The sequence below is a fragment of the Stylophora pistillata genome, chromosome 9 (assembly GCF_964205215.1).
Source record: "Stylophora pistillata chromosome 9, jaStyPist1.2, whole genome shotgun sequence".
In the NCBI taxonomy this organism is placed as follows: Eukaryota; Metazoa; Cnidaria; class Anthozoa; order Scleractinia; family Pocilloporidae; genus Stylophora; species Stylophora pistillata.
In genome coordinates, this window is record NC_142527.1 from 11793329 (window position 1) to 11813107 (window position 19779).

At 37.5% G+C, this 19779-nt stretch overlaps 3 long non-coding RNA genes and 1 pseudogene across 3 annotated transcripts; 3 read left to right on the top strand and 1 right to left on the bottom strand.

The window, feature by feature from the left end:
* Positions 1-4127: 4127 nt before the first annotated feature.
* On the top strand, positions 4128-6434 carry LOC111328119 (uncharacterized). The gene is made up of 3 exons (XR_002694588.2): positions 4128-4279; positions 5645-5856; positions 6251-6434. It is a non-coding gene; the product is annotated as an uncharacterized LOC111328119 (long non-coding RNA).
* Positions 6435-6820: 386 nt separating this feature from the next.
* Positions 6821-8855, bottom strand: LOC111328117 (uncharacterized). Its single transcript, XR_002694586.2, has 2 exons — positions 8651-8855; positions 6821-7029 (listed from the first exon to the last, which is right to left on the bottom strand). It is a non-coding gene; the product is annotated as an uncharacterized LOC111328117 (long non-coding RNA).
* A 4332-nt stretch (positions 8856-13187) lies between these two features.
* Positions 13188-15522, top strand: LOC148723315 (uncharacterized). Its single transcript, XR_015991839.1, has 2 exons — positions 13188-13350; positions 14099-15522. It is a non-coding gene; the product is annotated as an uncharacterized LOC148723315 (long non-coding RNA).
* Positions 15523-16883: 1361 nt separating this feature from the next.
* LOC148723316 (uncharacterized) lies at positions 16884-19746 on the top strand (annotated as a pseudogene).
* The last annotated feature ends 33 nt before the right edge of the window (positions 19747-19779 follow it).

The window sequence follows — 19779 nt, forward strand, 5'->3', positions numbered from 1 at the left end:
AAGGTAGCATATTCTCCTCATTTTATTTTGAGACCTTGAGTGTTGTTCCGGCCGGGGCTCGAACCCTCAACCTTCCGCACAACAGTTCAGCGCTCTATCCATAAGCTAACCGGGAGGCGGTTAATATTGGAAGCTTTAGTTAAAGGGAACTGCTTTGTGAGAACTTTCTTCGAGGACTTTTCAAAGGGCTTTCATTTAGTGGACCATAACGCCTTGGTCAATGAATTGAAACTGCTTAAAGTCAGCAATGTAATCAGTGTTAGGTGGCTCTGTTCCTTTCTTTCTAATAGGCCCAAGCGCGTCAAAATTGGGAATGACTTATTAAATGTTGTCGTAAGCAGTGGGGGTATCCCTCAGGGCACAAAATCTGCCCCGCTATTATTTGCTATTCTCGTCAATCGTCTGGTGTCTCTGGCCAACTCGACTAAAGTATGTTGATGACACCACAGTTTTTGAAATAATTCCTAGATGCTCCCCCAGTTATTTACAATATATTGTTAACGATATTAGGGATTTTGCTTCGGGGAATGCGATTTAACCCCAAGAAATGTAAAGAGCCCTAAGTAAACTTTCTTCATTACTAACCTGCCTGCCTCCCCTCAAGGCTTAGTTCTTGGGAGTACTAGTATCAGTCAGGTAGATAGTTACAAGTTGCTCAGTGTCTATATTTCCTCAAATCTCTCAAAAGCCATATTGACTACATTATGAAGAAGGCGAGCAAGCGCCTTTACGCTCTTAAGGTGATTGGGAAGGCAGGAGGCCTCCAGACCGATTTAATGCTTATTTATTGCTCTCTAATATGGTCGGTCTTGGAGTACGCGGCGCCTGTTTGGGCATATCTTTCTGAGTAGCTTAATGAGCTCGCCGAGTCAGTACAACGGAAAGCACTTAGGATAACCTTCCCCCGTCTTGACTATGGATCTGGCCTTAACCCCCCCCCCCCCCCCCCCCTTGTACGCAGAGCTGAACTGTGTTCCAGATTCATGGAGGACTGAACCTATAAGTTACATCCTTCCTCGCGCCACAGAGGTCCATCGCGATTATTCTTTGCGAGCCGCTAATGCTCGAGTAGATCGTTTTAGGGGGGCCACAGACAGACTTAATAATTTTGTTACTGTTCGTTATCAATAAGATGTATATTTAATGTTGTACCAATGTAATACTGACCCATACTGTAATTCAGCCTTAGCTGTGAGAGTATGGAATTAAATGATCATCATCATCATAATCATCATCATCATCATCATCGAAGGAGCATACACTAGGGAGAGTTCACTGCCAATGAGGAGAGGAGTGGGGGTATTAGAAAATTATTAAACCTGTAACGACTAGAATTTGCATTTCTGTTTATCTTCAAGTGAGCAACGGCGAAATAATTTTATATTGTTTTTCTTTCTACTATACTTCTATTGTAATATTCTGTCTCTATTCAATAAAGTTAACATTTTTGCGTGAGGTCATGTAAGAGTTACGTAACACTGGTAGCTACTTATTTTCACCAGTTTCCGCGTTGTTTTCGTAAGATAATTGCTAATCGGTCAGTCGTTTCAAACCTCTTTTTAATGCCCTGTTGTTTTTATTCAGAAGTTTACTGCCGGACCTGGTTACGCCTTCAAATTGTAAGTCAGGTTTTCTATCTATTTTGTGTGTGTTTTTTTTTTTTCATTTTTATTACTTAGATATTTGTATTAATCATTTATTTCAGTCGAATCACCCATACGTATCTACAAGTATTTGTATCTAAATAGACTTCCATCTGGCAAATAGATTAAATGTGCTTTCACTTAGTGGCGACTCAAGAAGAAAATACAAATGAAAAAATAAGTCGTATTCCGACGAACGCTTGTTGATTGGCGTGGCGCTGTCAGTTGGGAAGGCCGAACAATGCCGCACGCTTTTATTTTAATTTTACTAAATACATTCAAATAGGTCGTGATAGTAATAGGGTCATTTTTATTTTTTTTGTTAAGCGCTCGCAGATGTCGGACTTATGAGTTTTCTGTCGTTGTGGATTCGTTTAAAACACAATTTCGTCTCGTCGAAACAAGTCGCGTTTTCGATGAATAAAGCAATATTCCTCCTTCGTCATTATCAACATCAAGTTTTTGAAAGACGGTCCCCCCCTGCCACACTTCACCGTCTTTGCACGACATTTCGCACAACATGACACACAGAGATCCGTTTTAAAAAGACACTGAGGTCAATTAAAAAAAATGTGAAATCAAATGTGAAATCAAATGTAATAATGATTGGTTACGTATGCTTGTCATGAGCCTCGAGTAATCGACACTTGAATTCTATTCTGTTAGTCAACCTTTGTTTGTTTGTTTGTTTGTTTGGTTTTTGCATCGGGTTATGCTTGTAGTTTAGTTGAGTAGTGCTAGATTAGGCTACATATCACCTCACGCTGGAGTTCATTAGGGAGTGACGATTACGCCGCCGTAATAGCTAGGTAATAGGGAGTTTAAGCAAATTACTACAGCTGGCGCTGCTACGGCTACCGGAAGTAAAATTGTCCAGAAACGAGTCATTGCGCATGTCAGTGGTTCCCATCCAGCCGTAGCGGGAAATCCTTCTACGCGAGTGGGAAGGTTTCGGCGTAGTCTGTAGTACGTGAACTTATCTCGCTTCTTTCTTCGCTTTATACTTTCTCCTGAGCAATTTTAATTATTGAAATACACTTAACATCTTTAAAAATAGCTTATCGGGTTGATTTATCAAGCTTGCTGTCCCTTACCGAGTGAATCTGCCTTTATTTTTGCCGCCGGGTTTGTCGAAGGATCGAAGCAGTGTGCATATGGAGAACGCAGCGAACGCAAGGAGAAATGCGTAGGTAGAAAGTCTAACTTTTCCTTTTCAAACCTCAAAGACTACTTGAAATTCAAATAGCTGAAGCCGAGGAATGACGAGGGTTATGAGGGACCGTGAAGAAACTTTGCTTTGGTGTTTATAAGCTCCAAACTGGCAATTTTACCACACGTAAGCTAAATATTTTAATTCACTCATTCACTGTGCTCAGGAACGCTTACAATTTTTTTTTCCAAACGTTAGAATCCCTCGTCCCTTTAAACGAAGTCATTTTGAGTTTTTAGACGTGCAAAAACTACCGCGAAGACGCTTAATTTATTGGTTTTAAACCTCTCAGCCGTACTAGGTTTGTAGTTCGCGTTGCTTAAAAGTTGAATTTTGGCGGGCTTCGGCGACGTACTCTCCCCAAGCCTCGTCAACCACGATAGCCGTAGCAGCGCCAGCCGTAGTGATTTGCTTAAACTCCCTAATATGGCTGTTATAGAGTGGAACCACTATTGCAACGTGGAATTAATTAGTATAAAATTAGTAAAGAAGGAAGCCACCGTTTTAACGCTGATTCATGTTCGGAACTCTATCCACGAATAAATGTTCGGGAGAAATAAGAATTTCAAAACTTTTTTCAGCTCATTTTATCATTTCTGAATAGATAAACCGACAAAGCAGCCAAAAGAGCAAGATTTGAATGTTTTTTAGCGATGAAATTGTGAATAACTAAGTGAAATTCAACCTCAAGCTATTAAACACACTTGGCTCAAGCAACTGTTTGCATGACAAGTTGCCTTTAATTTGCATTCGGTACCACGCAAAGCAAATTTAAGACAAAGACAGCGAACGTTATTTGAGATGCATTATTCTGAATCAAATTTTTCCCGCACGTTCAACTGCGTTTAGTTTAGTGATTTAGTCCTTAGCCATTACCCAACATTTTGTTTAAGAGCTTCCTTGGTGGACTAGGTGCCATTTCGACGGTTCACTGATAGTTGAAAGATTGTTTTAGTCAAGGAATTAGATTTCTGTCATTACTCAGAGAAAATACCTAAATTGCGTAAAAACGGTAAAACAGACATGCAAAAATGAGCGAGTATCTTAAACAGGAATCTTAAAGTAGCTTATATTTCAGAAGTCAGTTGAATTGCATTTACCAATAGTTATTTCCTTAGCTTGTTCTAAATACGTTGTCGTTGTAAGATGGGGGCTAAAATTAATGACAGCATAGCGGATTGAGAAAGTAATGAGTGGGATGCTTTAATGGACCAAAGAAGAGAAAAAAATGGGAAGACGTCTTCCTTTTTTTTTTAAAATAGTTTCCGTGAATTGTTCATTTCTTAGTGGTCACCTGCTTTCTAGATAACCGTGTATTTATTTTTAAGGAAGTTTTGAAGCGTTCAGAACCTCACTCTACAACCAGCGCGTTCCTTGCTCTAGAGTAAGAACGGAATCTAAAAAGTCCTAACATTCCTGTGAAAAGGTATGACGCAGCGATTTTCTCTATTTCTTCCTTTCGTTTTCACAGCCATTTAAGGTTGATCGTGTTATGGTAACGAGTAGATTCATCCTGAAAATATCTTAAAACTCCGATTTTTGAGAAAGAAAGTGTTCGTTTAACAAAGTGCGAAAGAAAAATATCCTCGAGTTCGTTCTCAACTTGATTCACCCTTAACTGTCTTTATCTAAAACTCATTGCAAATGGAAAAATACTGTTGATGATAACGGTACCAGCCCATTTTAGATTTTAGATTGAGAACAAACATCATAGTTTTTGTTCTTTCATGCTGACTGGGATTTTTCTTTTTGCATGTGGGCGCTATTATTTGACGTTTTCAAAGGCCATCATAACAGCCTAATGAGCGAGGCATTTTTAAGTTATCATCAGAACGTGACATACTCTAAGTTTAGCTATATTTATCGTTGCGTTCGATTCTAAATGTACTTGGGTTGCTGAAAGCCGATGCAGTTAATACGTGCAAAATAAACCAGAGGTTTAGCGATGATTACAAAGATAATCGAAAAAACACGACAATTATTCCATATCACCTTAAATTACATAAGCAATAATATTTAGACATCCCTGATCAAGTCTTATGTATAAAAAACGACTGAGATAGAAATTTATTTTCTTAATTATTTTGTGTATTCTTTCTTTTTTTCTAACATTCATCAAAGTTAATTATATTGGGCTCCAAAGACCCATCAACGCACACTTCCATCAAAACAAAAAAAACAAAACAAAAAAAAGAGATTCATATATTTAAACAAGAACTTTTTATTTAAGCGAAAAATGGTAAGCATAAATACATGTACACTTAATTGCAATGATGTTGTCATATGAAAGTGAAAGGTGCCTTAAAATGGCCAAACAACGATCAATTTCAAAAAGATCTTTGCCAAGATGCAGGTTTAAGATGAGACTGATCAAAAAAGGAAAATAAAATAACTCTGAAAATTATTCAAATTTTACGACTTGATACAAGGGCCAATTTAGTTTTCCTTTAGAAAATCTTTTGGCAAACTTTTTCACGACAGGTTCACAGATATTTAATTGCTCGTTTCTCGGTATGTTTTTTTAACATCAACGCCAGCTTGCAAAGCCTTTTATCCTCGCCGCAATCTTAATTCTTTTAAGGAATGAATTAAATATAACTCCTTTGATGGTAAAATATCGTGTTATTATTTTATTATGAAGAGATCGTAAATTAACGCTAATGATTCTTTTGCTAATGCTTTACCCATTTCAATTTCTCATTGCTGTCTTTACAGTTTTCACCATTAATATACTTTCATCTCTGTTCAGTTGTATACTTTTTCACACTTTGACTAATCATCTTCCTATTAGGACGTTGCCTATTTACATTGGCTGAGTACAATCCAACCGGAGAAGCAAAGAAGGAAGCTGAACCTGCAATAATGGCGCCCAAGTTTGTTTGCTTGATCTGCGTATTTTTTGTCCTGTTGTCATTTTCAATTGACTCCGACGCCGCTATCATCAGTGGTCCAAATTTTTGCCCCAAAAACGGGTGTGGACGAAGGAGAAGATCAAATACAAAGGTAAGTATCATGACTAAGGTTTAAAAATTTTAAAATTTCTTGTAAAGAATGACTCGAATTTTCAATTTTTTCATGTTGAATGGAAAGCTCGTCTACCACTGGCATTTTCAGTATACAGTGTACTAAGATCCGATTGTCTTCATTTCTATTTTTTTAACCTCTTCTGGAGGTTGGATTAATTTATGTCGCGTTCTTGGAAAGGCTTGTCATTAAGGAGGTTGAAGGCAGCAGAAGCCTTAGTATAAGGAATATTTCTTACATCGAAGAAAAAAAAGTTCCCTCTTTTTTACTTAATCATCGTACCTGATATATTTACTGTTGTTCTTATTTTGTGGTTTCTGCCCCTTGCATCAAACCATGCGTTTCACCCATGTCTTGTAACTTTTTGTTATAGACAAAAGAGCGTTATCTTCTCTCTGAGCGCAGGTTGTGTGACGTTGCCGAACGTATGGGCTGCCGAACCGAACTTTGATCGCAACCAATACAATTTAAAGGTGTCTACCAAAGCTTGAACCATGGATGTTCACATGTTAAAGGATGCGTTGTAAACTAAATAAAGCTCATTAAAATGTTGAATCTATTTTCATTGAAATTTAGCCATGCCAATGAGAATAGTTAGGTATCTGTTTCTTCTAGATTCACCTTAACTGAATATAGCTAGTGTAAGTTACCTTAAGCATTGTAATAAAAACCCCGTTTTAGACTTCAAGTTTATGAAGAGTATCTCTCTTTTTTTTTATCCCAGCCCCTTCCCCCTTTCTTCCTCCCTGATCAAAAACTGTCAAATACTAGTTTAACTGTTACTGTTTTTGACTGGGTAACGCTTCAGTAAAAAAATGCACTTTCATCGTAGGCTTTCGTCTAGTGGAAATTCAAGAAATTAGAGATACCCACACATAATATGGAACGAGTGACAAAAGGCCAAAGATTGGTGAACTACGCTCAAACCTAAATGCAAGTCAAATTACATGCAAATAGATTTTATTTGCTTACACTATGTCAATTTTCACAGATATAACTGTGAATTCAATTTCAAAAGACAAATGTAATGCATTTTAAGTTCGCGATAATATCATGTACTAGTCCTCGGCCTCACATCCAAAAGTTTCAGGATCGCGACAGTCTTCGTGCTGGTAAGAACTCGGCTGGGCCTGCTTCTTCGTCTTTTGCCTCCTATATTTGAAGAAAAACAAATTGGATGATGATCAGTCTATAGAAAAAAAAAATATTAAAATTCCATCGACTGGAAACAAAAAGGGTTCCCGCTACTTACAAAAACCCTTTCAAATTGATAATTACCTGCAAGCTTATGACTATTCTGGAAAAAATTTTCCCTACGGGACTTTAAAAGAAATTCTACCGTTTCTCATCTGTTCAATTTTCCTGAAGTAGCATAGGATATCTAATCTCCTATAATTGACGTGGATTTTGATGTATTCCAATTTCATCTCGCTTTAAAAGAATGTTTTTATTTTGTCATAAATGCTGTTACTTTTTCCTACATCAATTAATACATTGCTTTGATAACAATAATTTTGATTGTTAACTGGAGCATTGAAAAGTGTTTCTCGTACTTTTCTTGCGGTTCTGACGCTGACAGTAACGCTTTTTAGTAATTTTGCAATACTTGATTCATTGTTTTAATTTCAGCTTTAATTCAATGTTTTAAATTTTACGACTTTGAAAGATGCGTATGATGCACGATCCTCGCAGTAGATAGCGTTATTTATGCAATAGCGAAATTCAGACCTGAAAAAAATCAGGCTTGTACGGGACTCGAACCACTGACCTCTGCGATACCAGTGCAGCGCTCTACCAATTGAGCTAACAAGCCAAATGTGAGCAGGCCGTTAAGTTGGTTCGTAATAAACCCGTGAAAGTGATAAATGAGATAGAATAAATATATGAAGTTCATATATTTTGAACTGCGGTATTAGATACGTATGATGCACGATCCTCGCAGTAGATAGCGCTATTTATGCAATAGCGAAATTCAGATCTGAAAAAAATCAGTCCTGTACGGGACTCGAACCACTGACCCCTGCGATACTAGTGCAGCGCTCTACCAATTGAGCTAACGAGCCAACTGGGAGCAAGCCGTTAAGTTGGTTTGTAATAAACCCGTGAAAGTGATAAATGAGATAGAATAAATATATGACGTTCATATATTTTGAACTGCGGTATTAGATACGTGTGATGAACGATCCTCGCAGTAGATAGCGCTATTTATGCAAGAGCGAAAATCAGACCTGAAAAAAATCAGGCCTGTACGGGACTCGAACAACTGACCTCTGCGATACTAGGTTTATTACGAACCAACTTAACGGCCTGCTCACATTTGGCTTGTTAGCTCAATTGGTAGAGCGCTGCACTAGTATCGCAGAGGTCAGTGGTTCGAGTCCCGTACAAGCCTGATTTTTTTCAGGTCTGAATTTCGCTATTGCATAAATAGCGCTATCTACTGCGAGGATCGTGCATCATACGTATCCAATACCGCAGTTCAAAATATATGAACTTCATATATTTATTCTATCTCATTTGAAAGATGCATTGCTCTACTATCATTTTTTTCATAAGTTTTGTTTTCTCTATTCCCTTTTCATTTTGAACATTTTTCGGTTTTTCAAGTTCAACATGATGAGTGATGATTTTTGACGAGAGAATATGAGCTGGGGTCTCAATGCATATTCTCATGCTTTTGACAAAGCCCGAAAGCATAAAGTTTACAATAAAAGTTCTAAATTGAAGTTTTTCACATTTTTTTCTGATTAGTTAATGATTTGCCTGATCATACCAGCCTGTTTTTGAAACTCGTTTTTCCATTTCTACGTCTGCGGTGATACGGCCATTTACTAGTTACTGCCTCAGTGTAAGTAAGGCACTGCAAGGTGATCACAGCACCTAACACCAACAGAATCGTGATCAGTCTGCTGAACATGGCTGCTACTTTATCCAACTCAATGAACCAGAGGATCATGTCCATTTTATTGGCTTGATACAGGTGCACAGACAATGCATCTGTTTCAAAGTTCCATCGGATCTTTAACTAATGGAGGTGTGGTTAAATATTTGTATTTCAAGCTGTAAAGATCTCATCCATAATTTTTGCCATTTCTTGCTGTCGTTCCCTGTCAAGAACGCGAGAAAAACAAATTGCATAGGATATCGTAGAAAAATGTTTCATAAGTTATCCAAGATACGTTACTAGCTTTAGTTTTCGAGGGGCGTCAACGTGAAAGAACTAAAATTTAAAAAAGATCAAAACAAAACAAAACGAAACGAAAGAAAACGCCTAAATTATGTTATGCATGAAGTTATTTTGGCTCAACGAGGCCTTTAAAATATAAAGCAACGGAGAGGGATATGCTGCAAAACACGAAATAATTTCCTGACCAAGTTTGTCTTGTTTATCTTTTTTTTGCGAACGCAGAAGTAAGCGGAATGTAAGCAATTTAAGCCTAGTTAACTGTTCTTTTACATAACAACCAAGAATGTCAAAGTTAAAAAGCTGGCGGTAATTGTTATCGGACATCAGGAAGGAAACCATCCAAATGTACCGAAAATTCATTTGTATTTGAATGCTACATACAGATGATATTTAAGGAGATTTAACGGGCTATTATCTGTGTCGGAACTATAGTTCCCCAAATTGACTTTTGGCACATTTCCGAAATTGTCATGGAAAATTAGGTTCAAAAAAGCTCAGGCGGAAAAGTAGAAAAGTCAAGGAGCTTTTAAATGAGAAAATCTACTGTAGCGTCTTACATGTATTTTGATAACGGAGAACAGCTGGACTGAGGGTTTTAAAGGGGTTAACCTTTAGCCGTAAAACGGCCAAAAACTTAGCCGTTACAACTGAATAGGCTTAGAATTTGACAAATTTTAACCGTTATTCGTAAAAAAAAAGTTAACTGTAAGAAAGTTTGTGTTAGCCAGAACGGAAAGAAATTAACCATTACCCGCAAAAAACCTGTTTTCTATACGCCGGTGCAGGTGCACCAAATAACTACGGAATTTCGACTTTGATTACAATGGCGACATATGCTTTTTCAGACCAACGCGAAAAGATCAATTCAACCGAATAACTAATAAAGAAAAAAAGGGTCGCGATTTCCAATTTAACGAACAACAGAAATATAACTAAAATTTTTGGCATGCGTTTGGCCAAAAAGAGAATTAGGATAAAGATTGGTGGGTTGAACAAAGAGGCAAACGTGACAGCCATCTCTCTGCTCTATCTACGAACCGACATAGTTCGTTCCACTTGTCTCAACCAACACTACGCAATAATCATGTTTTTTCAGGAGCCGGTAATTAAACAGATTATGCTTCCGAAATATTCTGAAAATCTTTGGTTCCTAAACTCGGGATCGTATCCACGAGGGCTTTTCAAGTTTCGAGTTAATTCAATGAAGTTGTAATCTTGATCGTTTATGAAAATGTGGAGAAACCTAAATTAATAAATTTCGCTATTATCATGATCATGGAAAAGTTGTAAAATTCAGAAAACAAACCATTGCGCCATGATGGAATAAAGAATCAAAACTCATCCAAGCGAAACTCATCAAAATAAAAAAAAACTTTCTCGGCCACGCTGTAGCTCGCCGTTTGGCGATGATTCTCCTCCCGCCTACGTGCACATGAAAGGTGTCCTTTAGTACTTTCAGTACTTTCCAGTGCTGAGGTGGTCAAAACTTTTTTGTATCGGAGTCATTAAGAAATCAACCGAAAGTGGATTACGTGTAAAGTTGGCATAAAAAATTCTACCAGTATTCAAGAAAAAATGACAATGAAAAGCGCCAAAACTAAACTACTTTGTTACTGTTATTTTCGCAACTCGTACTTGTCCGTTAACCAGAAGGCGTAGGAATCGATTAAAGTAAAATGCTCTGGTACATTCATTAGTTTAAAACAATTGACTCATCGAACATTGAGATGTTTCTTCGTGATATTTCCCTTTGTCCTTTCTCGCTCTCAAATGTTTTGACGAACTCCAACTCATTATGTATTGAAACAAATTATTGTACACCCTTTAATGTGATTATCTTTTGCAAGGGCAGAAATACCACAGAAAAATGTTGTTTATTACCGTTTGACAAAGTGGGGAGGTAATTTGTATTCTTTTATTATTATTTCCCCCGAAACGGTTATATGAGAAAGGCAAATCTCGTAAAACGATAAATCGCTTTTGCGATATGTCGCTAGAGCGATATATCGCTGGAGCTATATATTCAGTTGATTATATGCCGTTAGCACTAGGTTATGTCGTTGGAGCAATCATGATATTTCGCCAGAACGACGAATTTCCGGAATAATATATATGTTGCAAGTAAGCTTGCCAAGTTATGGATCCAACGTGTCGGTAGATCTGCTATATTCAAAGCCCGATGTTCGACGATAATCGTTTGCACTATCTTTGCATACAACTGTATACACGCTGGGAAGGAAATGTGGGGAATAGATGGCCATGGCAACAATATGCGACGAAATTATAAAATACAGGCAAAGCTTTCTGCCAACAGTTGGGGAACGAAGAGGAGACAATACAGCTCTGAATCGATTCAATGTCAGCCAGAGTGATAGAGGTGTCTAACAAGAAGGACAATTGTCTATAAGGTGCTCGACCAAAGGGTCCATTGTCAAGCGAGTTGCTTAGGTACATTCGTATGTATCTGAGGCCGCGGCAAAACAAAAGTTGGAAAAAATAAGGTCAGACCTCGCTATGTTGACGACAAAACAGTTTATGGCTCTTCTCGTAATTTTAATCAAAACTCTAATAATCCAATTTGAACAAAATGTAGTTTAAAACAATTAGGCTCTCAAGATTGCAATTAGGTGGGAGGAGAATCATCTCCAAACGCCAAACGGCGAGCTACAGCGAGGCCGCGCTAGTTTTTTTATTTTGATAATGATCCCTTTCGCTTTGATCAGTTCTGATTCTTTATTCCATCATGGCGCAATAGACAAAGTCTGTTTTCTGAATTTTACAACTTTTCCAGATCATGATAATAGCGAAATTTATTAATTTAGGTTTCTCCACATTTTCATAAACGATCAATTACAACTTCATTAACTCGAAACTTGGTAAGCCCTCGTGGATACGATCCCGAGTTTAGGAACCAAAGATTTTCAGAATCTTTCGGAAGCATAATCTGTTTAATTACCGGCTCCTGAAAAAACATGATTATTGCGTAGGGTTGTTTGAGACAAGTGGAACGAACTATGTCGGTTCGTAGATAGAGCAGAGAGATGGCTGTCACGTTTGCCTCTTTGTTCAACCCACCAATCTTTATCCTAATTCTCTTTTTGGCCAAACTCATACAAAAAAATTTAGATATATATCTGGTTAATTTCTTTCCGTTCTGGCTAACACAAATATTCTTTCGGTTAACTTTTTTTAAGAATAACGGTTAAAATTTGTCAAATTTTATGCCTATTCAATTGAACAGGCTAAATTTTTGGCCGTTTTACGGCTAAAAGTTAACCCCTTTGAGACCCTCAGTCCAGCTTTTCTCCGTTATCAAGATACAAGTAAGACGCGACTGTAGATTTACTAATTTGAAAGCTCCTTGACTTCTCTACTTTTCCGCCTGAGCTTTTTTGAAGCTAATTTCCCATGACAGTTTTGGAAATGTGCCAAAAGTAAATTTGGGGTACTATAGTACCGACACAGATAATAGCCCGTTAAATCTCCTTAAACATCATCTGCATGTACCATTCAAATACAAATGAATTTTCGGTACATTTGGATGGTTTCCTTCCTGATGTCCGATAATAATTACCGCCAGCTTTTTAACTTTGACATTCTTGGTTGTTATGTAAAAGAACAGTTAACTAGGCTTAAATTGCTTACATTCCGCCTATTTAGGCGTTCGCGAAGAAAGACAACCGAGACAAACTTGGTCAGGAAATTATTTCGTGTTTTGCAGTATATCCCTCTCCGTTGCTTCATATTTTAAAGGCCTCGTTGAGCCAAAATAACTTCATGCATAACATAAGTTCTCTTTTGTTTCGTTTTGTGTTGTTTTGATCTTTTTTAAAGTTTGGTTCTTTCACGTTGACGCCCCTAGGAAACTAAAGCTAGTAACGTATCTTGGATAAGTTATGAAACATTTTTCTACGATATTCTATGCAATTTGTTTTTCTCGCGCTCTTGACAGCGAAAGACAGCACGAAATGGAAAAAATTATGGATGAGGTCTTTACAGCTTGAATTACAAATATTTAACCACACCTCTATTAGTTAAAGATTCGATGGAACTTTGAAACTGATGCATTGTCTGTGCACCTGTATCAAGCCAATAAAATAGACTCGATCATTTGGTTCATTGAGTAGGATAAAGTAGTAGCCATGTTCAGCAGATTGATCACGATTCTGATGGTGTTAGGTGTTGTGATCACCTTGCAGTGCCTTACTTACACTGAGGCAGTAACTAGTAAATGGCCGTATCACCGCAGACGTAGTAGTGGAAAAAGGAGTTTGAAAAACAAGCTGGTATGATCAGGCAAATCATTGACTAATCAGAAAAAAAAAATTGTGAAAAACTTTAATTTAGAACTTTTATTCTAAACTTTATGCTTTCGGGCTTTGTCAAAAGCATGAGAATATGCATTGAGACCCCAGCTTATATTCTCTCGTTAAAAGTCATCATTCATCAAGTTACACTTGAAAATCCCAAAAATTGTTCAAAATGAAAAAGGAATAGGGAAAATAAAACCGATGGAAAAATTATCGCAGAGCAATGCTCTTTCATAGTCGTAAAATTTAAAACTTTGAATTGAAGCTGAAATTAAAACAATGAATCAAGTATTGCAAAATTATTAAGAAGCGTAACCGTCAGTGTCAGAGCTATGAGAAGAGTATGAGAAACACTTTTCGATGCTCCAGTTGTCATCAAAGCAATGTATTAACTGACAACGTAGGAAAAAGTAACAGCATTTCGGAAAAAATAGAAACATTCTTTTAAAGCTAGATAAAATTGGAATACATCAAAATCCACGTCAATCATAGGAAATTAGATTTCCTATGCTGCTTCAAGAAAATTGAACTGACAAAAACGGTAGAATTTCTTTTAAAGTCCCGTAGGGAAAAATTCTTCTAAAACAGTTATAAGCTTACAGGTAATTACCAATTTAAAAGGGTTTTTGTAAGAAGCGGGAGCCCTTTTTCTTTCCAGTCGATGAAATTGAATATTTTTTTCTATAGACTGATCATAGTCCTATTTGTTTTTATTCACATAAAGGAGGCAAAAGACGAAGAAGCAGGCCCAGCCGAGTTCTTACAAGCACGTAGACTTTGTCGCGATCCTGAAGCTTTTGGATGTGAGGCCGAGGACTAGTACATGATATTATTACACGACTCGGGCAGTCAGAGGACCAATAACTAAAATCAAGCAATCAAAATGCTCTATTGCCGGTCAATATTCTCTAAGTATTGGACTGGGCACTGTCCCGAATGGTCCCGAATGATACCGCACTTGTGTCCCTTTGAACTTCAGTGGTATGATTAATCTCTTATTAACCAAACTTTCTCGGGACCGTTCTCGAAGAATATCAGTCCTCTGTCTTTTTTGTACGGACCTCGCTGCACTCGGTCCGTGCTGTCAAGACTTCGGGCCGATATTCTCCCAGTACGGCCCTCGCGCTTGGTTAATAAGATATATTTATCGCGAACTTAAAATTCATTACATTTGTCTTTTGAATTCACAGTTATATCTGTGAAATTTGACATAGTGCAAGCAAATAAAATCTGTTTGCATGTAATTTGACTTGCATTTAGGTTTGAGCGTAGTTCGCCAATCGTTGGCCTCTTGTCACTCGTTCCTTATTGTGCGTGGGTATCTCTAATTTCTTGAATTTCCACTAGACGAAAGATGAAAGTGTATTTTTCTATTGAAGCGCTACCCAGTCAAAAACAGTAACAGTTAAACTAGTATTTAACAGTTTTTGATCAGGGAGGAAGAAAGGGGGAAGGGGCTGGGTTAAAAAAAAGAGAGATGCTCTTCATGAACTTGAAGTCTAAAACGGGGTTTTTATTACAATGCTTAAGGTAACTTACTCTAGCTATAGGTTAATCCAGAAGAAATAAATACCTAGCTATTCTCATTGGCATGGCTAAATTTCAATGAAAATAGAGTCAACATTTTAATGAGCTTTAAGCCTTCCCAAGAACGCGACATAAATAAATTTAACCTCCAGAAAAGTATTGTAAAAAGAAATGAAGACAATAGGATCTTGCATTGTAAACTGAAAATGCCAGTGGTAAATGAGCTTTCAATTCAACATGAAAAACTTGAAAATTCGAGGTCATGTGGAATCTGGATAGTCATTCTTTACCAGAAGTTTTTAAGTTTCAAACCTTGGTCATGATACTTACCTTTGCATTTGATCTTCTCCTTCGTCCACACCCGTTTTTGGGGCAAAACTGTCGACTTCCGATGATAGCGGCATCGGAGTCAATTGAAAATGACATCAGGACAAAAAATACGTAGATTAAGCAAATAAACCTGGGCGCCATTATTGTAGGTTCAGCTTCCTTCTTTGCTTCTCCGGTTGGATTGTACTCAGCCAATGTAAACAGGCAACGTCCTAATAGGCAGATGATTATTCAACGTGTGAAAAAGTATACAGCTGAACAGAGATGAAAGTATATTAATGGTGAAAACTGTAAAGACGTATCAAGAAAAGTGGCTCAAATTTGATAACAATAGGCTTTGTTAGACAGGCGAAAAATTACCCTATATGGCCATTTTTGAACAATGGCGCAACAGCTTCAGAACACACGAGGGATTTGTCGAACCTTCCGATTAGCATACGAGCGGGAAATTTAAACGCTCGGAAAGACTAGACTTTAGTTTAGAACTATGACGACTTTAGTTTAGAGCTATAACAGTTTCTGGAGAAAGATTTATACGGGGAGAGGTGGTCTGAATGAGACACATAACGTATTTTGAATTCTCGATGTGTGCATTGCCACATTAGCGGTCAATTTTTTCCTGAGGTAGACCATTGAGAGTTGACTCGACGAGACAAATTTACGCTACTCACTTTCCCGAAGCGGCTAAATCAGCGTTTAATTTTCCCTTGGGGTAGTCCGGTGACAATTTATCTGTCGTGTGCAAATATGCGCTACCTACTATTCCAAAATAGCTAAATTGTGATGCCAAAACATTTTTTCCGATTAGTCACGAACTTTTTCGCGTCGCTTCGGCCAAAGTCCCTCAGCGCTACAAAGAACAAAAGGACTATTGTTTACTACTTAATGTGTGAGGTTGAGCCGGAACAATAGACCATTTCTTGATACGCAGCAATGAGAAACTGAAATGGCTAAAGCATTAGCAAAAGAATCATTAGCGTTAATTTACGATCTCTTCATAATAAAAAAATAACACGATATTTTACCATCAAAGGACTTAAATTTGATTCATTCCCTAAAAGAATTAAGATTGCGGCGAGAAAAAAAGACTTTGCAAGCTGGCTTTGATGGTCAAAAACCATACCGCGAAACGAACAATTAAATATCTGTAAACCTGTCGTGAAAGAGTTTGCCAAAAGATTTTCTAAAGGAAAACTAAATTGGCCCTTGTATCAAGTCGTAAAATTTGGATAATTTTCAAAGTTCTTCTTTTTTTCAACATGGCGAGCGGACGCTTCATCTTAGGCTCCGTAATCTTGTCGTTAATTGTTCTCTATTTGCTTCGTTTTCATACGGAAATACCAGGTAATATTGCAGATGTATACGCTGCGAACTTTGTTTATCGATGCACGGCTTTTCTGTCCCTGTACAACTACAATTATTCCACAGTCAAGTTGAATTGCAATGGCTACTTCAAGTCACGAATAGCTCTTATCGGAGATGTACACGCCACTCGGACAATCCAGCGGTATTCCGATGACTGTAGGATCAAATCGAGGCTATCGGGTCGAGCTTCAGAGTGAATCGTAACGAAATTTGCTATAAATCTTGGAGGTTTCGAACGTTTTCGTTTATGTCTTCACCACTTAAAGTATTTTCTTGCTTTTCCAACCATGGTCAAACATTGTATAGCTTTTGGATGCACGAGCAGGAGTTCAAAACATGAATGCAAGGAATTATCTTGGCATTCGCTACCTTTGTTAGACAAGAGGTTCCTTGCTGAATGGCTCGTCAAGATCCGCTGAGAAAACTGTCCAGTACCCAAAAATTCTTACGTTTGTAGCCAGCATTTTGAGCCAGCTTGCGTTATCAGGCCACTTGGTGGACAGAGAATTCGTCTGAAGCCGGGATCTGTGCCATCAAGGTCCATGTTTTCAGTTAAAAAGTCAGAGAGAAAGAGGCCTTGTTACCGAGGAAAGCAAACGGCAACTACTGTAAAATTAAAAACAAACAAGACTGCGACGACTGCAGCAAAATCCGCTCTCGAAGTTTTTGACACGACCCTCCAAAATAATGAAGCTAGTCCTGTTGTAGAGAGTGGGGAGACTGGAAATGTTTTTGTAAGCGGAGAATTTGTCGAAAATGAAAATGACAAGCTTGCACGAGAACTTAGGTCGAAGGAGGAGAAACTCTCAAAGGCAATGAAGGAATGGCAAGAAAAAGAGTTAGAACTGACAAATAAAATCAAGGAGCTAGAGAGACAGCTGGAGTTGGAGAGAATTGTAAGGAAGGAGCTGGAAATGCTAAATTCAAAAAAACATTTAGTATTGAAACTGTAAGGAGCAATGACAAACTGGTCAAATTTTACACTGGCTTTGAGAACTACCAGATGTTTTCTATGGTTCTTGATTTTCTGGGGAGAGAAACAGCCTCTCATTTGGACTACAGGAACTTGGAAAAATTGTCTTCAGACACATCCAAACACTACAAATACAAACTGGGACCTAGAAGAACTGTATCTGTGGAGGATGAATTTTTTATGGTGTTATGTCGTTTAAGGGTTGGCATGCTGGAAGAGGATCTAGCGTTAAGATTTAAAATATGTCAGAGTGCTGTATCAGAGATTACCAATACCTGGATCAGGTTCATTTTCTACAGATTTAAAGAACTTGAAGTGTTTCCTTCAAAAGACATTGTAAATTTACACAAGCCAGAATGTTTCACCAAGAAGTACCCCAGTACTACACTTATAATTGATGTTAGTATAATTTCAGAGCTGAACAAAGAATTTCCAGCAATCTGATTGGTAGAGCGGTTCCTTATATGACGCTATATAAACCGCTCCGCGCTTTTTATAGAAAATGTTAAACTAAAATGTCACTAAAATGTTATGATTTTAGAAATTTCTCTGTTGTTCAGCTCTGAAATTATACTAAAACAATTATTCGCCTCAGGTTCGGTGAATATTGTCGAGTGATCCCCTCGACATCGTCTCGGGATTATTGGACGATATTCACCTCGCCTTCGGCGAATAATTGTTAACTACTGAGATTTACATTGAGAAGCCAAACAATCCAGAGGCTCAGCAACTCACATTCTTGTCATATAAAATACTAACACTTTGAAAGCCTTGGTTGTGCCAAAGGGGGAAATTTCTTTTGCGTCAGACAAAGAACTTACCCAAAGATCAGGAATCGTACAGAAACTACAAGCTGGAGATGTTATAATGGCAGACCGTGGCTTCAACATCATGGCGATGTTAGCTATCAAAGGAGTGAAAGTAAATGTCCCACCATTTATGAATCAGACGGGACAGTTTGAGGATAGCGAACTTGTAGAAACCAGACGTATAGCAACCCTGAGAATCCACGTAGAAAGAGCTATGGAGCGAATAAAAAACTACCACATTTTAGACTTTGTGCCTGTAACATTGTGCAGAAATGGAATTACTGACATGATTTTTTGGTTTCTGCCATGCTGTCGAACTTCCTCACACCACTGGTTAATGGTTGACAATCACTATTACAAAGTGAAAGTAAAGTGATAGAGTGGAAAAATACATAGAAAGTGTGAAATACTTTGCATAACATACTTGATTTTTACCATTGCTTTTAATTTAATTAATTTGATATATTCCATTGTCACTGTATTAACTAAATTACATAAGGAAACAATTAACTACCTACTAAGAACTAAAAGACCAAAAAAACAAAAACAAAGACAAAAACAAACAAAAACAAAAAATGAAGAAGAAAAGTACATTAAGATCATGTCTTAAATGTAAAAAAATATAATTGCTAATATGTCGTAAGGAAAAAAAGTTATAGCAAGTGGGTTTTGTAGCAGGCACGTTTTATTGAAGGATCAGTACCATAACCTTGCATAACAAGGGAATTGTTTTATTTTCCAAATGTGACCATTTCTTTCATTTTGCTCTCATTCCATTAAACCACACTAAACTACTATGGTATGAAAATAAGAGCCATTTATATCAAAGAACCGATATCAATCATTAGTAGTTGTAAATGTAATTATATCAACCAAAGCTGATACACCCAAACAGATAAGTATTTATTGAATTTGATCCGAGCCGGAGTGAAGTGACATAACCTGTTTATAGAACTCAAAGCTGATCAAAGAATCAATATCAATCATTAGTAGTTGTAAATGTAATTAATATCAACCAAACTATAAGTTACTGCACCTTGCATTATTGTTCGATTCAGCAGGTCCGCAGGTCCGGGTTCGATTCCCGGACCTGGCGTCTCATGTGGGTTGAGTTTTTTGTTGGTTCTCGTCCTTGCTCCGAGGGTTTTTCTCCGGGTCCTCCGGTTTTCCTCCCTCCGCAAAAACCAACGTTCCAAATTCCAATTCGATCTGGAGCAGTGGACAAGAATAGCCACCCAGTGGATGTCCATTGCTAAATCATTTATTTATTTATTTGTTCTTATACTTTTATCAGACATTAAGTATATAACTAAGGTTTCTCAGTTAAGTGATAACCCAGTAAATAAAGTTCAGCAATAATTGTCTCAATCTTTGTTGTTTGTGAAGAGTGCTGGTTGGGTT